Genomic DNA, 20,385 nt, shown 5'->3' on the forward strand with positions numbered 1-20,385 from the left:
AGGGATTAAATAGGAAGCACCTGAGTATAACTTAAAGTGCGCAGCAGCCACTGATACTCACATTCTGTGCCCTGGCTGAGAGAAAATTTCCCATTTGTCATTACTACTGCAGCGCTTCTGTCGACAGAGCGGCTGCATCTCTTGGCCCTCTACAGCAGTTGCAGCATATGCAACAACAGCAGCCAGTAGCACTGCAATGTGAATATGTCCAAAATCATACTTCAGTCTAATTACCTATAAAACTTATTCTATAAAAGAGGGGAAAATAATTCACTATTGCTTTCCTTAAAGAGATCAAATTTCAGTAATAGTCTTGAAGGTTCCTTTACCTTTGATTTAACAAATGCAGGAAAGGCCTGGATAGTCACTAAATCAGCTGTCCACTGGTAGAAGGAGCCTTGGTACTGGAGCAGAGATTCAATGCTCTGATTAAAAAGTCTCAAGCTATTAGAATTTCCCATTATGAAAACAGAATGTTTGTTTGCCTCACAATTATAATGTTATCTTGACTCATATATCACAGACATATGGAAATTAATTGGGGGGGGACAAATTTAGAATGTATTCTTTTATGCCATTCTCTTTTGATAAGGTAGGGGAAAAAAGACTACTGACCCTTTAAAGGTCCTAAAGTTAGTTTCTAGTGCTTTTATATTGCATCCTGGTATCTGATTATTTTTTTTTCCACCATCAGAAAAAAAAAATGCATCTGGATTTGTTATCTTCCTTAAGAGGTGCAATCCTGTAGGAGCTATAAAGGGCTTAAAACCTCTATTTATACTACAGATTCTTCCAATTTTGTGGGTACAGGGCTTTGTACCACTGCCTGTATTTTCTCTGAGCAGCTTACTCCATGTTGGTTTTCATTTCAAAAGAACCTCTTTCATTTGAAAACACCATTTCTCTTGTTCCTTTCTAAGTATTTCTTGAAGGTCATATTTCTAAATTATGTTGGCAAAGCTCCACAAAAAAGGTAGATCCTACCAGGAATCAAAGTTGTGGAAACGGTATTCTCTGCTAAGTGGTATCTGGGCATGTTACTATTTAATATAAAGGCAAGAGGGTAATACGTTCCCAAGTACTTAGGAAGTCCTGTTGAGAATAATGGCAGAACTGAAGAACAGAGAAGCCATTTGATGATTGTGTTTTCAGCTGCAATCTGCAGTACAAAATTCTCTTGCTGCATGTCTTCTTTTCAAAGTCTATTATAGTTATATATATATATATAGTGTGTGTGTGTATATATATATATATAAAAAAATCTGTAAGGTATTGTGCTAGGTAGCACCTGGGGATTTGACAATAATGAATACTGCGATTCAGTAAATGAGCATGTAAGAAGGTATTTTCACTCATTTCTGAGCAAAGCTCCCTTTCTTAATTAACAGAGAAGAGGGTCTTTTGTAAAGAGGAATAGAAACCACCTAAGCTAGACTCCTCTTCTGAATTACCTTTCAGAGGAACCCTTTTCTCCCTGCTTGAGAGCCCAGCCCCCTGATTTTGACATCACGATGAAGTCTCCAAAGTTGGAACACACCAGGATAAACATCTGTATAAACAGACACTCTAGGTATGTAAGCCTGTGCATGTTGAAACTAATTCTGAAAATAAACTCTCCTGCAGCAGACATTGCCTTTTCTAAAGCTTATTTCACACTTCACAGTTCACTTCACCTGAAACCACCTTTTTCACATCTTCTGTGTGGTTGTTATTCACAGCATACTGCTACAGAACTAGGCTGTATCTGAATGGTAGAACTTGGGCATTGTCCTGTGCTCCCAGACTTAGGTGCGCATCCAGTCACATCCCAGCGTATAGCAACCTAGAGAATGTGGATTTACTGTTTAGTTTCTGATGTAGGATTTTTGGCAAGTTTATGATTTTAGAATAAATTTGCAAAAATTTTTAGTCCGAAATAACTTGATCTGCACTTGTAACTTCTCAAAGGAAATAGTAAATATCTCTGTCATTAAATGTGGAGACATTAGACCATTAAATTTTCCCTGCATTGATTTTTTTTTTTTTTTTTTTTTTAAACATATGCCATTTCTTTTTTATCCTATCTGAATTTTCTGTTTGGAAGAGAGAATCTCCTTTTGTCTGCTACTGAACTGTCATGGAGCTCATTACCTCCAATGAGATGAGCAGCAGTGTGGAATAATTAAACTTACTTCTTGCTGGCGAGTACGAAATCTTTCCACCCCATTCCTTTTGATTTGACCTTCGACTAAACACATTTCTCTTTGCTACATGGGTGGTATTTCATCCCCTGGAAGCAGTGTGTTGCTTTATCCTGGATGAGGCAGTGATTTCTACAGCATTGTTTTCAAAACTATGTTTGTAAGCAAGAAAATGTGATCTTCTACATTGTTGAATGAAGAAAAAATTTTGCCTGTGCAAATCCTTGTTAGACGGCAATAAAATCTTATTTTTCTGCCTATGTGAATTAATTTCCATAATGGGATTTCATTATTAATACCTTTTAATGAAGTTGTGTTGCTTTGTTTGTACAGTGTAGTGTTTAATCATACAAGAATCTAAATCAGAGCTTTCTGGTGTAACTCACCATGTACAGATGGCTCTTGGGAGGCTTCACAGAGCCTTGTAAGTTTTTCCTTTGTTACCAGTAAAAAACATCTGACATCTTTAAAAAAAAAAAATAAATGCAAAAACCCAAAGTGAAAAATTAAAAGGCTGCCTGTCAAAGTGAAACGTAGCCTACTTACAGTATGACATGAGTTTGATTTAGTGTTATTCAGTCATTGCCTGTGGGTAACTGGCATTTTCCTACAGTAATTTTTCCTTCTTTTGTTTTTAGGTCATTTGAATGCTTATGAATATGGGCACCCTATAGACCTAAATGTGTGAGAAACAATGCATGGGAACCATCAACACATTCTTACTCACACCATCCTCATAACATTGTCCAGCTGTATTTGGTCAGGAAGAAAAACAAGGGGAATGTCATTCCTCAGCCTGCTAGAGGCCAGTCTCAGGGGACCTCTGGTTCTTTTTCCCTGCTCTGTTTTTGCTATTAGCTTTATATTAGTAAAAACAGTCTTAGTATAGTATCTCCCCATCCCTAGGCAAGAAAGTAATTTTCCCTTCCTTGATTTCTTACTCTGACCCTATTTTCTTTTTCTTGTTTTTCAGTGGAGAAACTTGCCTGCGAGGGATAATAGAGGAGAACATGTGGTCTCAAGTCCCTCTGTAGCAGAGGAGGGGAGGATTTAAACAAGGGTCTTCCCGCTCCTGAGGGCGTTAGCTCACCCAAAACTGATGGGAACACTCCATTGTTCGCGATTCTCCACCCCCAGCTGAAAGAGACTTGTTTGATGCTCAGTTTGTGGAAGAAATACTGGCACCTTTCCCATCTGGAGAATGGATGGAGGTATGTCCCTGAAAATCCCTGAGGAAAACCCTACTTCTCCATGTCATCTTTGGCTTCTGATGCCCGTAGGCATTTTCCTGGGGAGCATGGGGTACCACGCAGATCCTGCTCGGAGCTACAGACTTCAGCTTAGGTTGCCTGCCCATGTACCCTAGAGGCAACTTACACAAAACAAAGCTGCCTGCGTGCTGTCTGGGCTTGACTTCCAGCATCACTGACAGGAGCGCACCCACCAGCAAAGGGCCACTTCCCTGTCAGGTGGCAGTGTAGAGGCTGTGTAGCCGAGCACTTTGAGCCGAGCCTCTTGTCCCTTCACTGCTTACCCAGCACGGCCCAAATAGACCTTTAGGGGAACCTGAATGAGGCTGTGGAAGCAGGTCTGGTATCAGTGTGTTGTGCAGAGCAGGTGAGCTGCTCTGCGCTCCACCCCTGCTCATTCGAGAAGATCTTATTCGAGTTGGGAACAGCAAAATCCATCGTCAGCAGTTGTACCACTTTTTCTTTGCCTTTCTGTCCTGGTAGCTTCACTGAGCACCATGCAGCTGAAAATTCAGAAGGCTGACAGGGTCTAGCTTTCACCTACTGCGATATCAGTATTAGACCATGATGATAAGTGAGGTATTTTATCTTGGGGAAGTTAACCTTTGTAGCTAGACCTTGTTACCCATTTCCTTCTCCATTACTGCATGCCAGGACAAATGCCGCCCTACTCGTGTCCTCAAACTTCTTAGAAGTACCTAGAGACTATGCACACCTCTAGCTTCAGTGTAGGTATGAGAATAGGCAAGAAAACAGTCAAGGACGGAGCTGTGAAAGTTCTACCTCAACAAAATATGGTATCATCTTCTCAGACATCATAATCAGAGGCTGGGGTGGTTTTTTTTTAGAAAAAAAGCTTAATTTTGCTTAAAATAAACCTTAAATAAGCTGAAGATTTCAACCTTAACTAGTCCTGAAGATTTCTGCTCATGTTTTCCCACGGAACTGAATGGCTTTTGTCATTTTTCTAGGTAACAAGCCAAAGCATAAGGTCAATGAGAATATTTTGCTGTCGTTGCTGTAAGACTGTTCAGAAAAGCAAAACGGGAGCTTGAAAAACAAGGTGGGTTTGGGTTTTTCATTGGTTGATTCATGTAGAAATTTCCTTGTATTGAAATTATTCCAGCTAGCATACAATTTATTGCTTACAAAATAAATACCAATTGACTTCCAAAGTGTTATTGGCATGGGACATAGTTGTTATTCCAATGCTCTTGGCTCAAACGTCATTTTTGCACCACCAGGGAATCTATATGTAACATTCTTCTATTGCTCTTGACCTTCCAAAAACAACATGGGAAAATGACAAATACAGTATCTCCCGGATATCAAAGATAATTCCTTAAAATTTGAGCCAAGGCCTGCTTTTCAGTGAACAGCAGGACAGAGATAAGCAGAAAAGCAGAGTTTTGAAGAATTTTAATGAGGCTCATGCTGCCCCAAATGCTGTTTTTTGTTGTTTTCCCACAGTCTTTGTGCCACAGAGTATTTTGGAATTGGGGTTTCCAAATCAATAAAACGTATAAGAAAACAGCAAATGCTGCTAACTATAGAGAGATTTGTGAAATAATAAGTCAGCATGGACTGCAAGAGCCTTTTAACTAATGAAAGCACAGACATTTAAACACCCATTGACAATCAGACAAGGTGTGGGTGATGCAAAGAGGACATACCTTGCCACAGACCTGTTTGAGCTGCTGCTAAACTTCACGACTCACTCGCTGAAATATCTAAGCTGGATCTTCAAAACATTCTGCTCTCGGTGAAGTCCCAGCATGTTTTCTCTCAATTTCTGACTTTCATGGCTATAGAGATCAGAAAAATGCATTACTGAGTCTAGAGGAAGCTCAAGAAAAGCACCATATGAACCCAAATCTTCACCATTTCTCAAAACTAGATTTAATGTTGAAGATTGAAGATTGCATTTCTGAGTGATATCTGAACACCTTAAAAATGACCAAGTGCAGGAATAACATTAAAAGATTGTAAAAGGGAGGAAAGTTCAGGTGAAGCGGTATCACTAAGACTGTTCTCTCGTGGAAATTCTTGTACAATTTTGGGAAACTGCTGACATGAGCAGCTGACAAAGTATTTAGCCAGCTTATATTTGATATGTTCCTTCCACCAGGACAAATTTTATCATTTGTTATTTTTAAGTATTGACTGTACTGAACAGTGCGTAAGAAGAGGGGGCATAACTCATAAACATGTGAGTTTAAAGACAAAGTGGAAAATCCAACAGACAGTAATGTATATTTGTAATGGTGACTTGAAGGACCGTTTTTGTATAGAAATAAATTTCCTCACTTCCTAAAACTGTGTTCCAAAGCATATTAAAAGGTATAACTTTGAATTGAAGCAATAGAACTAAGGCAAAGTTAGCTAGTGTGGTATATCAGCAGAAGACACTAAAAGAACCTGGTAAATAGGACAGTGACGAATAATAGAATTCTGAGGAAAGTTAAGGATGAAATGTCCAACTTGCTAACCTTCCTCCTCAAAAAAAAAGAAACAACAAAAAAAACCAATAAAAAACCAAAACACTTTTATTTGCAATCCTGCTACAGCTAGCTATTATTTACAAAAGGAATTTAGGCGTTCTTTTTGTTGTGCTTTGGGTGGTTTTCTTAATTAAAGTCACTGTAAATTGAAGATCAGTGAGACTTGCTTCAATATAAAAGAAGTTAGATAAAATGATAATTAAATTTAGTTTTAAATAATGTAGTCCTGAGCTAGAGTGGCTTTTTAATGGAAAATAAAAGGGAGCTCAAAAGATCAGGAGTTAAAACCGCAAGAGAAGATAATCCTATGAGGAACACAAAGCACATCATTGTCCTCTGACAGATATTCACTATTCAAAAAGATATGGATTGCCTTAATTTACTAAACACTTAAAAGGGATATAAATTCTCATACTTCTTCCCTACTACTTAGCTCATACAGAGTTAAGCACAATTTCTAATGAATGGGACAAAGAAAATAAACTTTCACTGTATATACCTGTTATTCCTTCATTGCCTGTATGGTAATTTCTTGGGATTTTTCTCCAGATTTCTGTCAGGGGCAGGCTGTTTCTGGCTGGTAAGTCAAGTTACACTCAGCTGTGCGAGTAATTGCAAGGTGAAGCAGATACGGTGCAGAAACAGAAAAGATGGGAAAACGAAACAGAAATATTTCCCCCTTTGAGAAACCGGTTACAGCACCGGCATGTCTTTTAGGAAATCTTTGTTATCCCCACTGTCCTCCTAAGATGCCCTAGTTCAGCCACTGGAAAGAAGACACATCCCATGTGACCCATTAGCAAAGAGAGGAACTGGGAAGTGCGCACAGAAGAAAATAGCATCCCACAGGCCCTTTTATATTTTTTGTGCTTTGTGCAGGATTCACATCAAAGGAAGTTTTGCTTTAAAAATATGCTTCTTGTTTCTATAAAACCTTCTTTGTGAGAATACTAATATTCTTTCGCTAGCAAGGAGGTGTGGGGTTTTTTTAAGCTTTGGCCAGCAATCCAATTTTTTCCAGCTCCTTTCCAATAAAGTTAGTCTTCTGAAGTCCCCAAGTGCACAAACGAGATAGATTGTAGTAACTCTCTTACAGCAGATTCTCATTTCACTGCAGTCACAAGCAATACATTTTTATCCGAATATGCATCACCAAAAGGCTCTGATATGGTAATTTTTACCTCTTTTACTTCCTTTTCTCCTCCTTCCTTTGTAGTGATCTCAATGTACGTAAAGCAAGAGACGCACAGCTGTGTATGTGCTTTTCAGCTCTCCAGAATGAATGCATATGTGCTACACCCACCAGAGAAAACCAGGGAGTTGGGCTGGCTTAGGATATATTCGGGCTGATCTATTTTATCAGGAGCAGCAGCTGAGAAGAGAACTGGTCTAGAGAGGACCAGTCGGGCTGCTCTCGGCAGGATGGTCTGCTGGATTGGGCTTGCTGGTACCACCTTTTTTTTTAATTGCCTACCTGCCTTATAAAAGAGACCCTCAGCTATCATGGACCCCTTGTAGTCAGTTGAATAAGCGCAGCTTCTAGTTTTTAATGTGATTCCTTTCATAGATTTCAAATTTCCTGTCAACTCTGAATTAATATTTTGGTAACACTTTCACGTACTCTCTTCCAGGGGCTCATACCCATTTCTTTTTTCAAAAGCTGCTGAGTCAAATTAAAATTCTAACAGGTCTTTGGTGCCCTGGTACCTAAATTGCTCTTGAAAACTTTAAGCTGTAACTTGTTACATTTAAAAAAATGCAAAGTTTATATGTGCAATGTTAACAAAAAAAAAAAGAAGGGGGTGTTGAAACTGCAAATTTTGACGTTCATCCTGCTCAATGAAGGAGGATTAAAGCACGAATGGGCCTAAGGTCTGTGTAAGCATTGCAACTGGAACAGGCAACTCTTTGTAATTCAATCACAGCTATGGTGCAGAAAATTTCATCTCAAGTAAGAATGGGAATACTGAAAAAAGCATTTTAATTTTTCTAATACCTCATGTAACACAGAAGCAGCCCTGGGATGCCTATCTGAGACTGCATAATCCGGGAATTAGCTAAAGAGACAATGGCAGTAAAGATTCTTTAATTCAAAAAGCTGAGTGCTCCAACCACACAAAATCTGCTAAGAAAGTGCTACAAAAGATGAAGTGAACAAACTGCTGGCCATGTAATTATTCTCGCAGCAGGCTCATCAAACAATTCCCAGCATGCCCTCCTGCCTCTTCTGGGGATGTTTTGACTAAATCTAACAAAATAATAGCTGCAGTCGCCTCCTTTTACAGTCACTTGCGATACAAATTGGATGCAGTGTCAAGTCCTTGAAGGAATTGATGGTTCTCTGCAGCAGCATTTGACTATCAGATGCAAACCACCTGGCAGACGTGCAAACCTTTTGAAGGCAATTGGAAAAAACATCCATGCTTTTCTAGATTGAGAAATCCTCAGGGAGGAAATATGCTGAAACATGCACTTTTGATATGTTTCTTTTTAAGAGGAAAGGGATTTTTTTTTATATCATTTTAGGTTATTTTAGGAAAAGGGATCAATACTTTTGGAAACTTCTCAAGCAAATCACTCAGTTCACTCTTCCTTAGTACAGGCATCGTCTTTGTCCTCATTAGGAATAAGCAAGTTGAGCAAACCTGTCTTCAGAAGCTGTTTGAAGGCACTTGTCCATTCATTACATCTTTTAATCCTAGTCATAAATATTTATTGTTTTAAGAATTTGCTTCCAAAAATTGAACTAGAACTCAAAGCTTAATTACCACAGTTCTTTAACATGCTAATGATTCTCAGCTTTAACACACCTAGGTGAGACTTGAACTGCTAATAGAAATGTTTCTTTCATCCTCTCCATGACAAACCTGGAAAGTAACCTAGAGCCAGAGCTTCACAGTTAGTTAGCTCTTTCACACCCATTGACTTTACAGCCCAGTTTTGATAACCACAGACCTGTTTTATGTCTGAGTAGCATATAACAATGGCAGCAATTTTAGCAGCTTGTAGGTTTTAACTGTAGAAAAAGCTGTAACATCTCCCAGAAGAATAACAGTGTGATAAAGTTCCAAGGTGAGGTGTGATTTCTCTGTGTTGTTTTGTACACTGTCAGACATAAAAATAAAGCAGTCTTCCGACTCCTTTAGATCATAAGAGGTTGAAAAAAATAATCATTTGCCCTCCTCGATGTACAGAAGTCGCCACTAAAAATCAGCAGTATGAGTTCACACAGCTTGTAGTCAGATTTTCTGTATTTGAATGAGGATCATCTTTGAAATGCACTTTTACAGTTGGACGTGAGCTTTGGAGCACCTCGCCTTTTTCATCCCAAATACAAGGCTAGGTGCCTATCTGTTAGTGGGAAAGGAGAGGGCACCACCTAGACTATCTGAGTAAGATCACGGTGGTCAAGACAGAGAGTTGATTGTCACAAGGAAGCTGCAAGGCTGCTCTAGGGCTGCACATGAGACTTCAGGGTAGAACCGCTAGGAGATCCCATTTAGGTTTGGAAGGTGACAGCAAGAGGCTTTAGCCCTAATTTATCATGAACCTGTCCACCACTGGAGATTTCTGCTAATGTTGGGTAGGCATCAAAATGCATTTCTCCCTCTCCCTCTACAGACATGGACCTGAAGCAGTACTTGTGGTGTAAGTCAAAATGGTCCTGTTGAAATCAGTTGCCTCTGAGAGGAAAAAAACCCACCCATGATTCCTGCTGTGTGTGCTGTCTTCTATGTTTTGTCATAATTTTGTGGGGGGGAAAAGTTAATCATCTCTTGGTGTTTCTGATTGCTTCGCAAATTCATGTCCTTTAAGGTGAGAAAGGACCATTAGCCTCTCCCTCTCCTGACTGTGCCTCACATGGGTCACAGCATCTCGTTACCAGTGCAGCAAGGCATATAACTTGCAAGTGTAGAATAAGGACGAAATCACTCGGTTGGAATGAAAGCCCTGGGGTATTCCTCCTGCTGCGTCCTCAGATGGCAGTGTGAGCGTGTTTGGTGACGGCCCATCCAGCGCTGGCAACGAGTCCATTCCTCATCCAGCCCAGGCAAGAGGCCCTGGCTGCCCCATTCTAGCTAGTCCTAGGCAGGGAGGGAGCTATGCTTCTATAAATATTTGCTTGTGAAAAGATTATGAAGTGGTAAATGTTGTCCTAAAAAACTCTTTGGATCACCAAATCCTCGTAAAGCAGAACGTTTTAGTTTTCTTGGTTATTTTTTTCCTTGACTCTACATGGTTTACAAGCTTAGGATAGCTGAAAAATCCAGCTTGTGTTTGGAGAAAGCTGTTTTCAATGGTGACAATTCAAAATGTTAGACTTATTCAAAACATGACATTTGCATGTCTAAGTGGATAGATTGATTTCAGCGTGTGAGTTAGAAAGTCCGCTCTCATCTGTCATTGTGTTTATGGAAGCGTATGTTCTTGGAACCGGTTCATCTTTTTTTTAAGGTCCTTACACACAAACTTCACTATCTCAAGTTACAAAATGAATACTCTGTTGACACGGTTTACCATGCTTTTTACAGTCTTTAGGGTATTATGTTGGATACTGAATTATTTGCTGCCGATTTCATTGTAAGATCAAGTTAACAACAGGGTCATCCAGAATATTCCTCCTTTACACTACTTGAATTGCAAATGTTCTTTCTATACTAACATGCAAATAGAAGTATGATCCCTAGCCTTTGCGAAGCTAAACTCCATGTGAGATAGCTGGCAATTTCCTGCATCTTACAGAAAGATTCCTTATCTTTTTTAGTCCTCAAGAGACATGTTTCTCCTTCGTCTGGCTTGCCCTACCACCTCTTCCTGGTCACATTTGCTATGTAAGGGTTGCTTCTGTCTCCACTGTCGCCTCTCGTTCTGGATCTAATAGAGCCAGCCCCGAGACCAAATTAATTGACTTGAGCATAGGGCTGCAATGTTTCCCAGCTCTCCTGCCTCCAGCTTGCAGGAGCACAGGTCCTGCAGGACTTGCGTGCATGTCATGGTCAGAGCTAGCACAACTGCGCCGCAGTCCCAGGCTTTTTGCTGTCTCCAAAAAAGGATATCTTACTATTCCCACTGAATTCAGTAGAGTAGGGATTTGACAGCTGCTCCTTGTGCTCGGTCCACAGAAACTTGCATCTGTAGGTCTGGATATCACGGGTCAGGCTGGACAATTTCTTCTGTCAGGATGGCCGGGAGTGCAGTGACGATGAAGGGTGTGAGAAGACAAGTCCTCGCCACCTTCCTCGCACTCGCAGGGACCCAGCCCCACTCCATCTCTGCCTGCTGCAGCTGAAGGCAAAGCCAATCCCTCCATCTTCCCAGCCTTACGGACGTTCCTCTCGGGTCCCGAAGGCATTGACCCACTGTTTTGTCTGAAAACTTCTAGTTTAAGATGTGGTCTGAGAAAAAAGAGCATTCCTTTTCTTTGGGGTATATATTTCCCCCTGCACATCTCATTACAGCGTGGTCTGTTTAAACATCAAAAGTGCTTGCATAAATATATACAATGAGGCTAAGTGATTAGGATAATCTAATGCAAATTTCAAAGACTCTGAGCAGATCTGAGAAATCAACACTGTCTTAAGTTTTATTTCCACAGCCTGAACAGAAATAATGTAACTAAAATACAGGTTGTACTTCAAAGAAAAACGGTGTTGAAATTCTAATACGGGGATTGCTGAAAGGTGGGGAGAGGAACATGGGGGGGGCCCAATTCTCTTTCCCCAGCTGTAGATGCATTTTATTTGTTCATAAACGCCTTAAAAAAACGTAATAACGTCTCCACCAGCGATGAGGCACTCTTTCTTTTCCATTAACTTGTGCCATATACTGTTTTCACACAGCCTCGTTCGTCCCCTGAGCCTGACTTCCAACTTCACAGCCCCCCCTCCCTCCCTGCCCCGCTGCCTGCCCGGGCATCACCCGGTCCCGCTCCGCCGCACCGGCCGCCGCAAGCGCTGCGGGCGGGAGACACCTAAAGGCCTCCCGGGGAAGTGAAGCTCTCCCCCGGGCAGCACCCCCCGCCTTCGGCCACCCTGTCCCCGGGGGCGAGGGTCCCTGCTCGGCAAGAGGGAACCTAGCAGAAAGGCAAAATGCGGGACCCAGGTTCGCTGGAGGCCAGAAAGGGCGGCGGTGGCCGAGCCCCCGCAGCACGCCGCGCGTCTGGTGGCTTGAAGGGTTCGTGGTCCGAGCGTCCGTCCTGTCCCCCTCACGTCCCCGCTGAAGGGGACAGTGGAGAAGGGAGTTAAGGCACAGAGGTCTCCCGTTTGATGGGGATGTGAGAGCGCCTCGTTAAAACACCTGCTTCGGGTTCAAACTTTGAGGAGGCTGCGCAGCTCTGCACGCCGGCAGCGAGCAGCAAGTTGGAAAAAAAATGGTCCTGAGCAGGAGGGACTGCCTGCCCATGAGGGAAGTGTGGTGCGGAGCAGATGGCGGTCTCCCACCTCCTTCCTCTCTGCATCAGTTATCCACTGAGCAGCCCAAAGTGCTCATTTCTCCATTGTCACCACTTCCACCCAAAGTGCGGTGGGCACCTCGTCAGGGAGCTGACAGAGAGGTGGCACATCAAGGCTATGTCTTTTGTTAAGTCTGAGTTCAGGCGTTTTCGTGAGGAAAAAAACTGGTACATTTTCCAATCGATACTAGGTGAACAGTTCAGAAATAAAAGCCTTTCCCTCAGAAATGCAAATCATCTGGACTGCTCTAACACCTTCAGGGTTCTAATGATCTTAAAGCAATGTCGTCTTGCTGTCTGCAAACCAACCGTAGCTTGACCTGTGAAGGACAATTTCATTTCAAGTGACCTGGGGAAGCAATAAAAATGCAAAGGCAAAATGGAAAGAAATATTTATTTGAACACTCATGGTCCTATTTTTATTTGCATCATACGGAGCATCGACCAGTTCTGTATGATCTTTCCACTCCCTGGAAATTGCAATATTCCACTGTAGCAAGTGCACAGAGTTTAAGGTCAATGTCAAGTCATAAAACAGCTACAAGTACAATTTTAGCATTTGCAATTATGGGCAAAACAAGAAAAAAGGTACTTTGTACTCCATCTGGAATTCAACTCACTCTGTACACAGTGTTAATAAAATACAGATGCAACTCGGGCCAGTGGTAATCGAAAGTCATTAACATCAGAAGCTGTTCAGTGGCCTGTATGAATTGTATTTTGTTGGTCTTAGCCCAGTGCCCATTAGACAGACATCTACATTACAGCCAGAGCTTTTGTGTCATTGGCGAGGACCAAGGGCTGTAACGCATTTTGGGAAGTAGAGCTAATCACTTTTGGACACCGTGGGGTCCCTCCTCCCTGGCACCTCTTGTGCTCATAACGTTCGTGGTCTCTGAGGGCAGAACGTCCATCTGCGGGGCTGCTGGGTAAATAACGGCAAATATGCACGGGCCAACCGAGAGAGCCGTGACTGATGGAAGGGCAGCAAGTAAAAACGACCAGACTGTCTGTTTTACGTGGAGAGGGGTGGTACCTCTTCACCACCTGCCCATCCAGCATCAGTCCCCTCTGCTGACTGCAGTCAAAGGCATTGCTGCAGACAAAAGACACGGTGTGCCCGCAAAGCAGCTTTGCTGTCTAATAGAACTCTAATCAATTAGAAGAAAAAGCACACCTCTCTTCTCTGCCACGTAACTTCTCCCTAACCTGTCAGTGACTTTTCTCCATGGGAGATTGCCAAATTCAGAGCTTAGTACTGCAGCAGCAGCATCTCCCGTATCACTCTCTCCAATTTGTCCTGTTCCCTGTAAACCAGCCTTTACTTGCACTTGGCATGAGGGAGACATCAGTTTCCAGTCCAGGATCGCCCCTTTCTGAGAAACACCATCATTCGCTGCCAGCGGAGCGTGCCTTAGCCCTCTGCTCAGCCCAGCTTTCAAGCCTCGTTGGATCCATATGCTTCCAATGATCAGGGTGATTTTTCTTCTAGTTTCTGCCCGGGTATGACTTGTGGCCATCTCATCCATGCAGTGATGGCCATATGCTCATGGGTACCAGCAGGAGCACGAGAAAAAAGATTACGATCTTCAGAGAACTGTATCTGCCATTAGCGCAGCTGCCCCCGGAACAGCACAGGGCCGGTGAGCTTCGAGTTCTCCTGTTAAGACTCGCTATTCTTCTATGACGTGATCTTTTGTGCTCAGATTTGTCATGCACCTCACAGGTTGGAAATCACATCCTGAGCCATTAAATCCTCTGGTCCTATCTCGAATAATATGCTTTGTAGAAAAATTTCTTGAAGGCATTTCCGTGAAAATACAAGTAAATTTGGTTTTTAAGGCTGTAAGGATCTGGAAGTATGTATTTCGTTCACTGAGATGCTTTATAAAGAGTACAAGGCTTAGCAAGTGAAAATAAAATAGGTCTGATTTATACAGTAATACAATAAAAAGGCTGTGCGGAAAAAATGCAAACAATCATTTTATATGTGTTTATGCACATTAACTCTCTAAGTGATTATACAGTCTCTAACATCTAGATTTTCATGGGGTTTTGTAATGCTTCAAAGGGATATAGCTGCAAATAGACAAGTTTCATCTCTCATTTCAGTAACAGCAAATGCATATTTTTGCTTTCAGAAGCTGCCTCTTCTGTCAGTTGTACTTACATTTTTCTGCTTTTAGGCTGATCAAATTCCACTGACGTCAGCTATAGCAAACCTTCGTGCTTGATAAATGTGTGAGCAAGAAGAGAATCAGGGTCATGCGAAATAAACAAATGTCAATCATCAGGGAATAAGTGGGGTTCTCAGCCTGCTCAGAGGAAAGGTAAGCACAAGGCCCTTTGTATAACTCTTCCTCCATGCTCAAAGGTAATATGTGGATGGCTCTAGCTAAATAAAAGAGCTTTTTTTGCCTTCTTTTTTCCTTGTGTGCTCTCGGAGGAAACAGTATTGAAAAGGCTAAAGCCACTGACATTTTGGCGTTGTGAAAGAGTGAGAATGTAAGCCAGAAATTAATGGAAATGCTCCCCTAAGTATATGATCCATTAAGTTGTTTTGCAACGCTGAGAAATGAAGCATAGAGTATTTTGTTAAAGTCAATATCCCATGGGGATGAAAGCAAGATTATGATCTTTCACTGGAACGGGCCAAGCCCTGCCAGTAAGCATGTAGGTATAAATCCAGAATACCTCCAGTTTAGTTAAAGGAACTGCTCTGAATTCACACCGATGCAGCTGAGGACTAACCCAGGGCCTGTATCCCCAGTTTGGGTGTCTCCAGGCCGGTGTGCCCAATTCTGTGAACCAGCTGGTGGCAGCCTGCTGGCCTGGGTACGGAGAACTTCTGCAGATGTGTTGATACGGGAGCAATGTAGGACACCACGGACTCCTTCTGCCCACTTCCCAGTGAAGGGTACCTTGTTCAGCACTAGGATTTACTGTAGTTTTCTGAGTGACTTTTGATTTAGGGTAATGGTTTCAAACTGAAGGACAGTAGATTTATGTTGGGTATTAGGAGGAAATTCTTTCCTGTGAGGGTGGTGAGGCGCTGGCACAGGTTGCCCAGAGAAGCTGTGGATGCCCCATCCCTGAGTGTGTTCAAGGCCAGGCTGGATGGGGCTTTGAGCAGCCTGGTCTAGTGGGAGGTGTCCTTGCACATGGCAGGGGGTTGGAACTAGGTGATCTTTAAGGTCCATTCCAACCCAAACCAGTCTATGATTCTGTGATTCTATGATTTATTCCTACGGCACAGAGTTGCTTACCCTTTCAAGAACCATTCAGTGGGAAAAGGAGGTTGCATTATTATTCTGCAAACAGCATTTATAAAATTCAGTCATTAGCACTTTGCCCACAGGTCTAGCACCTAAGGATAGCGTTTCACTCTGTCCTGGCAGAACAGATGGATTACCAGTTTTCACCAGTATGTATCTTGATGTGCTGCTGCCTTTTTCCTACATCTACCGACTACCTTGACTCTGTGGTTGCATTGCTGAACAGTTTCTGCTCACTCTCCTGGGCGTTTAGCTATTCGGTTGGTGTTCCAGCACATTTTCTTCTGCTTTGACCACAGACCTGAAGGGCAGGGAAAGGACCTCCCAGGCTTGGCCTGAGCTGGATCTGAATTGGTGCTTTCAGGGGTGCTCAGCTGCAGCAGGTTTCCTTTTCAAACAACTCAAAGGATGAAATGAAGAAAAACAACTCTCTGGGGGTTTTCTTTACATTGCGTACCTGAAACCTGAATAAAAAGAGAGACCAGGCATTAAAAAAGTGCCAGCTTCAAAAAGTTGTTGGCACCGACAGAACGTGGCTGATCAATGCTGTTTTGTTGCTACAAGGAGAGCTTTAACTGAAGCTGTTTCCCCTTGGTCTGCTGCCAGGGACAGCAGCAGCGGTCTGTGAGGAGCTCAGGAGGGAAGGTAAAGGAGCTTGGAGCAACTCCTTTGTGGCAGTGACTACAGACCAAGAGAAACCTCTCAGCCCGGTACATTTTTGACAGCCAAAAGCTTAGTAAACATTAAAAGCAGGCAGTATGCTGCTGAAAAGAAAGGCAACCCAGTCCTCAAATCCCCTTTTCACAGTGTTCTGTCTTCAGGTTTTGTGAAATGGCAGGGGAGACCAAACACATCCGAAGAGCGTTTGGTACCTCTCCATCTTTCCCTCTGCATTTGGCACACTGGGATCTAAAAAGCAGCGTAATTATGAAGCAGCGGTTGCCCAGAGTAAGGGCTCTCTCCTCATTGTTGCTTCAAGAAAAGGTAAGACCTTGGCAAGAGTTTTGCCCTAGTGAGGAGTCTCACCCAAGCACAGCAAGAAGTTTGTTTGTGAAGGTTACCGTGCCTTGACCTGGGGTTTCCCGCATGACCCCCACTCTGGAGGTGCAGCAAGTCTGATGCTTCCAAAAACTGACATGCGCAATGCGCTCTTGGAGCTCAAAACTGTGGGTCCTGCACAGCGAGACCAACACTCCCTGCTCTCCTTCCCCCCGCAACGAAGCGCTGCGTGCTCAGCGAGCACGGGCCTTGCTCGGGCTTTTTTAGGGGAGGCTTCAGCCTCTGCTGTGAATAAGTCAGGAAGCCACGCTGTCAGACTTGCAACATCAGGCCAGATGTTGAGAGGCAACGTTGGCCCTACTGCACACAACGTGGCTTTAAGGCCCCCTGTGCCGTCTCGTACAGACATACCCAGAGGACCTTTGACCCACCCGGTTCGGGTGCTGGGTGCCGCTGAGGCATCTTGGGCTGGGGAGGCTGGCGGCTCATCCATGGGCTTTGGGCTGGCTTTTTTACCACTTCACAGCTCGATCATGTTTGTTTGCACAAGCCAGCCTCCCCCCAGATGTGAACCGTGGAGCTGACGTACTCCAGTTAGTACCTCTCAGGCAGCAAAGGAGTTACGGCGAAGTCAGCAGGTCCGCTGGTGTGACCAACAAGCACATTTCGTAAGGGACGGAGTGAGGACCCCTGTCATTTCACAGGCTTAAAGTAACTCTGTCTTTCCAGTTCTGTCACACAGCTTTTGAAGCAATGATTTTTAATTTTTCTTCTGGAAATAAAAGAGATTCTTTTAATAAACAGGCAGAGCCCTTGGGTGCTGCATCATTTTAACTAGATGATAGTGTGGCTAAAAACCATCTCTCAATATGATAACTTTTGCCTTATCTCTAAAGTAACACATTTTCCTGATCAATCAAATATAAAAATACAATTTAAAATGGCTACATTTTGGTTTTCTGAAATTCACCACATCTTTAGGCTGTTACTTTTCTCCCCTAAGCTCCAATATAATTTTAATTAATAACCACCTCTTTCACCTTACAGTATAGTCCCATCAAGACTCCTTTCCTTTAAAAGCAACTGATTTGATTTTTCTTGGCTGCTGGGAGTGAGGAGAAGGAAAAACTGAGTTTGGAGAGGAAGCAGGATTGCTTTTGTGTTTTGCTTTTCTGTCTGTGCACATAAAATTTAGGCAATGAGTAAACCTTTCCCATCTGCGACTGTATGCAGAAGTAGGTTACGTTGCCTGGAGCAATTGCAATAACTCACTTGCCACTTTTATAGAACTCTCTGCTTTATTAGCTTTATGCCGATAACTTTATAGTTACTTTCCAGGCATATAAAGAGTAGGTAATTGAAATCACAAAGGGAGCTTAATACCTGAGTTATCGTGTAATCACCTGGATGCATCGGAAACTAGATTAATACTACGTGAGCTCTTTCGATTGGCCAGTGATACAGTTCCTGTAGCAAGAAACCGACTGTTTTCCGTGCAAATTGGACAAAGGGCCTCTTTTCCTGACAGTGCAAGTTCTGTAACATTTAGGAGCACAAATTTAAGACCATCTGGTCAGAAGCTACTCTTCTACCGATAAAGGAGCAATGGGATAAACATGGAATCCTAATGTTTGGTTTAGTGGCATTAGTAAAAGCAGAAAATTCTATGAAGCTGCTGGATCTTCAAAGTGTTAAAGAACTCGCATTTATTTATATTAAAAGCTAGCGCTTTCATGGCTCACAGGCACAGATGGAGAAACAGCTTTCACCATTTCGGCCACGATGAAACATTTCACAGTGGCTAACAGAACGCAGGAGTGAAATTAAAGACTTCTCTTTCCATGGCAGAAATAAGAATGAAGACCATGGGTTTCTGTTGCACCCAGATCTCAGGATTAATCTGAACTAAGGATGGCATGCAACTCCAACACCTCGAAATATATTGCAGTATACCATAGACCTGGGAATTCCTTCTCCTGGCACCTCTACTTAATCTTCCACATCTTCAAAAGGTATTCCTTCAGTCAGGCATCGTATCAGTGTCCTCCTCCCTGCAGAGTGTGGCTGTAATAGCAAACAGTTCAGCCAGGGTGCCATAAATTTCCAGTTAAGATGGCAATAGAGGTCTCACGCTGTGCAAAAGCTGAGTTTAGAAAAGCTACTTTCAGATTGGGCCCTCAGAAGCAATGTAATGTAAGGTATTTTGTTGCTCATATAGCAACGATCGGAAGTGGATACTTGGTATCTCAGCACATTTCTAACTTCCCCAGGATCAATTGCACCGCTCCCTTAATTTAAGTGACAGGAAATTATCATTTGCTTACTTCCTACACCAAACACAGAGGCAATCTGAGCCTTAAGCCCCCCGAGCCTTAAGCGAGGGGGGTTTTAAACCACAGCCACTATTGCTACGTTTACATATATTCATTAATATTGAGTCTCTGAAGGTAGAAAAGTCCTGTCATTAGCAGAAAAGCAAAGTGCACAAACAGCTTTTTGTGCTGGTCTTTCTGTACAGCTTCAGACAGAAATATGGTGTGCTGTTAGCCCCGGTTTGCAAGGCTCTGTGCAGAGGCATTGCTCGGGGGAGCATGGGCTCCGCAAGCAGCTGGAGCTTGTGCTCTTTGCCTTGGTCCTTGATTAGACTCGATTCTTTAGGCAGAAATGGCTCCCTGGAAACCAGTGGCTGGTGCTGGGCTGAGATTCCCGAGAGAAGACTTGCCTTCTGCTCTTCCCAGCTGCCAGCTCTGGGTAAATGAAAGTGAGTTGTACTTGGGCTCTCCGTCACCATACTGCAAAAGCAACTTAGAAGGCTTCAAATGTTTGATTTCACATACTAGGTGATCAATATTAGTGCCAGAAGGAACACTAACATTGGGAAAAGGGCAACACAAAGGTGTGGCCCCTGCCGCAGTTCAGAGAGGTCTGTCTGCGCCCAGCTGGGAGTGAGTGGGCAACCCTCCCCCCCAGGTCCTGCGGGCTCAGACAGAGGAGGAGGTTGTCCAAAGACCACATTCGCCCAGTCCACAGTCAGCGTCTCACTGGCACCCAGCTCATCCTGACGCAGCCATGGCTCACCAAGCACTAGACAGCAGCTCCTGCAGTTCAACTGAACCTGACGGTGAGAGGGCAGCAGAGGGGTCTTTGGCAGGAGGGAGAAGTGCAGAGATTGAGATGAGCAAAGGACCACAGCACACGGGGAGCTGAAGGGCTAGAAGAGACAGGTAGAGGAAAACCCTCCCTCAGGTTTATTAATAATGTGGTTTGACAATATTCTGTATATTAGAACAAAATGCAGACACTAGAAGTAGTCCCATAAAGAGCATAACAGATCATTTGACTTCTGTTCTCACCTTAGCACATTTCACCAAAGGACCTGCACTTCATTGGAAACAAAATACCGTGTCCTGCAGCTTCACGGGTCAGATCACTGCTTGGGCTGAACACTACGTCTGTCAGCTCCAGCAACGTCTGTCACCCCGGGACATGCTCTCCTGAAGGGCTGCAGCTTCTGAGACCAGCAATGGAGCAAGTGGGAAGACCTCTTAACTTTCTCCATGACGCTGGAAGGAAGCTGGTTATCTGCGAACCAAACATCTCCAACAGGACAAAGACTTCCAGATATGCTTAAATGGCACCATAGGGACTGTGGCTCAATTTTGCTGTTAATAATCTGATACAGCTAGAATGTGGGGGTTTTTAATACCCAAAGACAATTTACAGCATATA

General features: G+C 43.1%; 1 long non-coding RNA gene across 1 annotated transcript; it reads left to right on the top strand.

The window, feature by feature from the left end:
* Positions 1–2,452: 2,452 nt before the first annotated feature.
* LOC141743866 (uncharacterized) lies at positions 2,453–14,695 on the top strand. Its single transcript, XR_012587231.1, has 3 exons — positions 2,453–3,391; positions 4,402–4,493; positions 14,569–14,695. It is a non-coding gene; the product is annotated as an uncharacterized LOC141743866 (long non-coding RNA).
* Positions 14,696–20,385: the final 5,690 nt, after the last annotated feature.

This window comes from Larus michahellis, chromosome 5, assembly GCF_964199755.1.
Source record: "Larus michahellis chromosome 5, bLarMic1.1, whole genome shotgun sequence".
Classification (NCBI taxonomy): Eukaryota; Metazoa; Chordata; class Aves; order Charadriiformes; family Laridae; genus Larus; species Larus michahellis.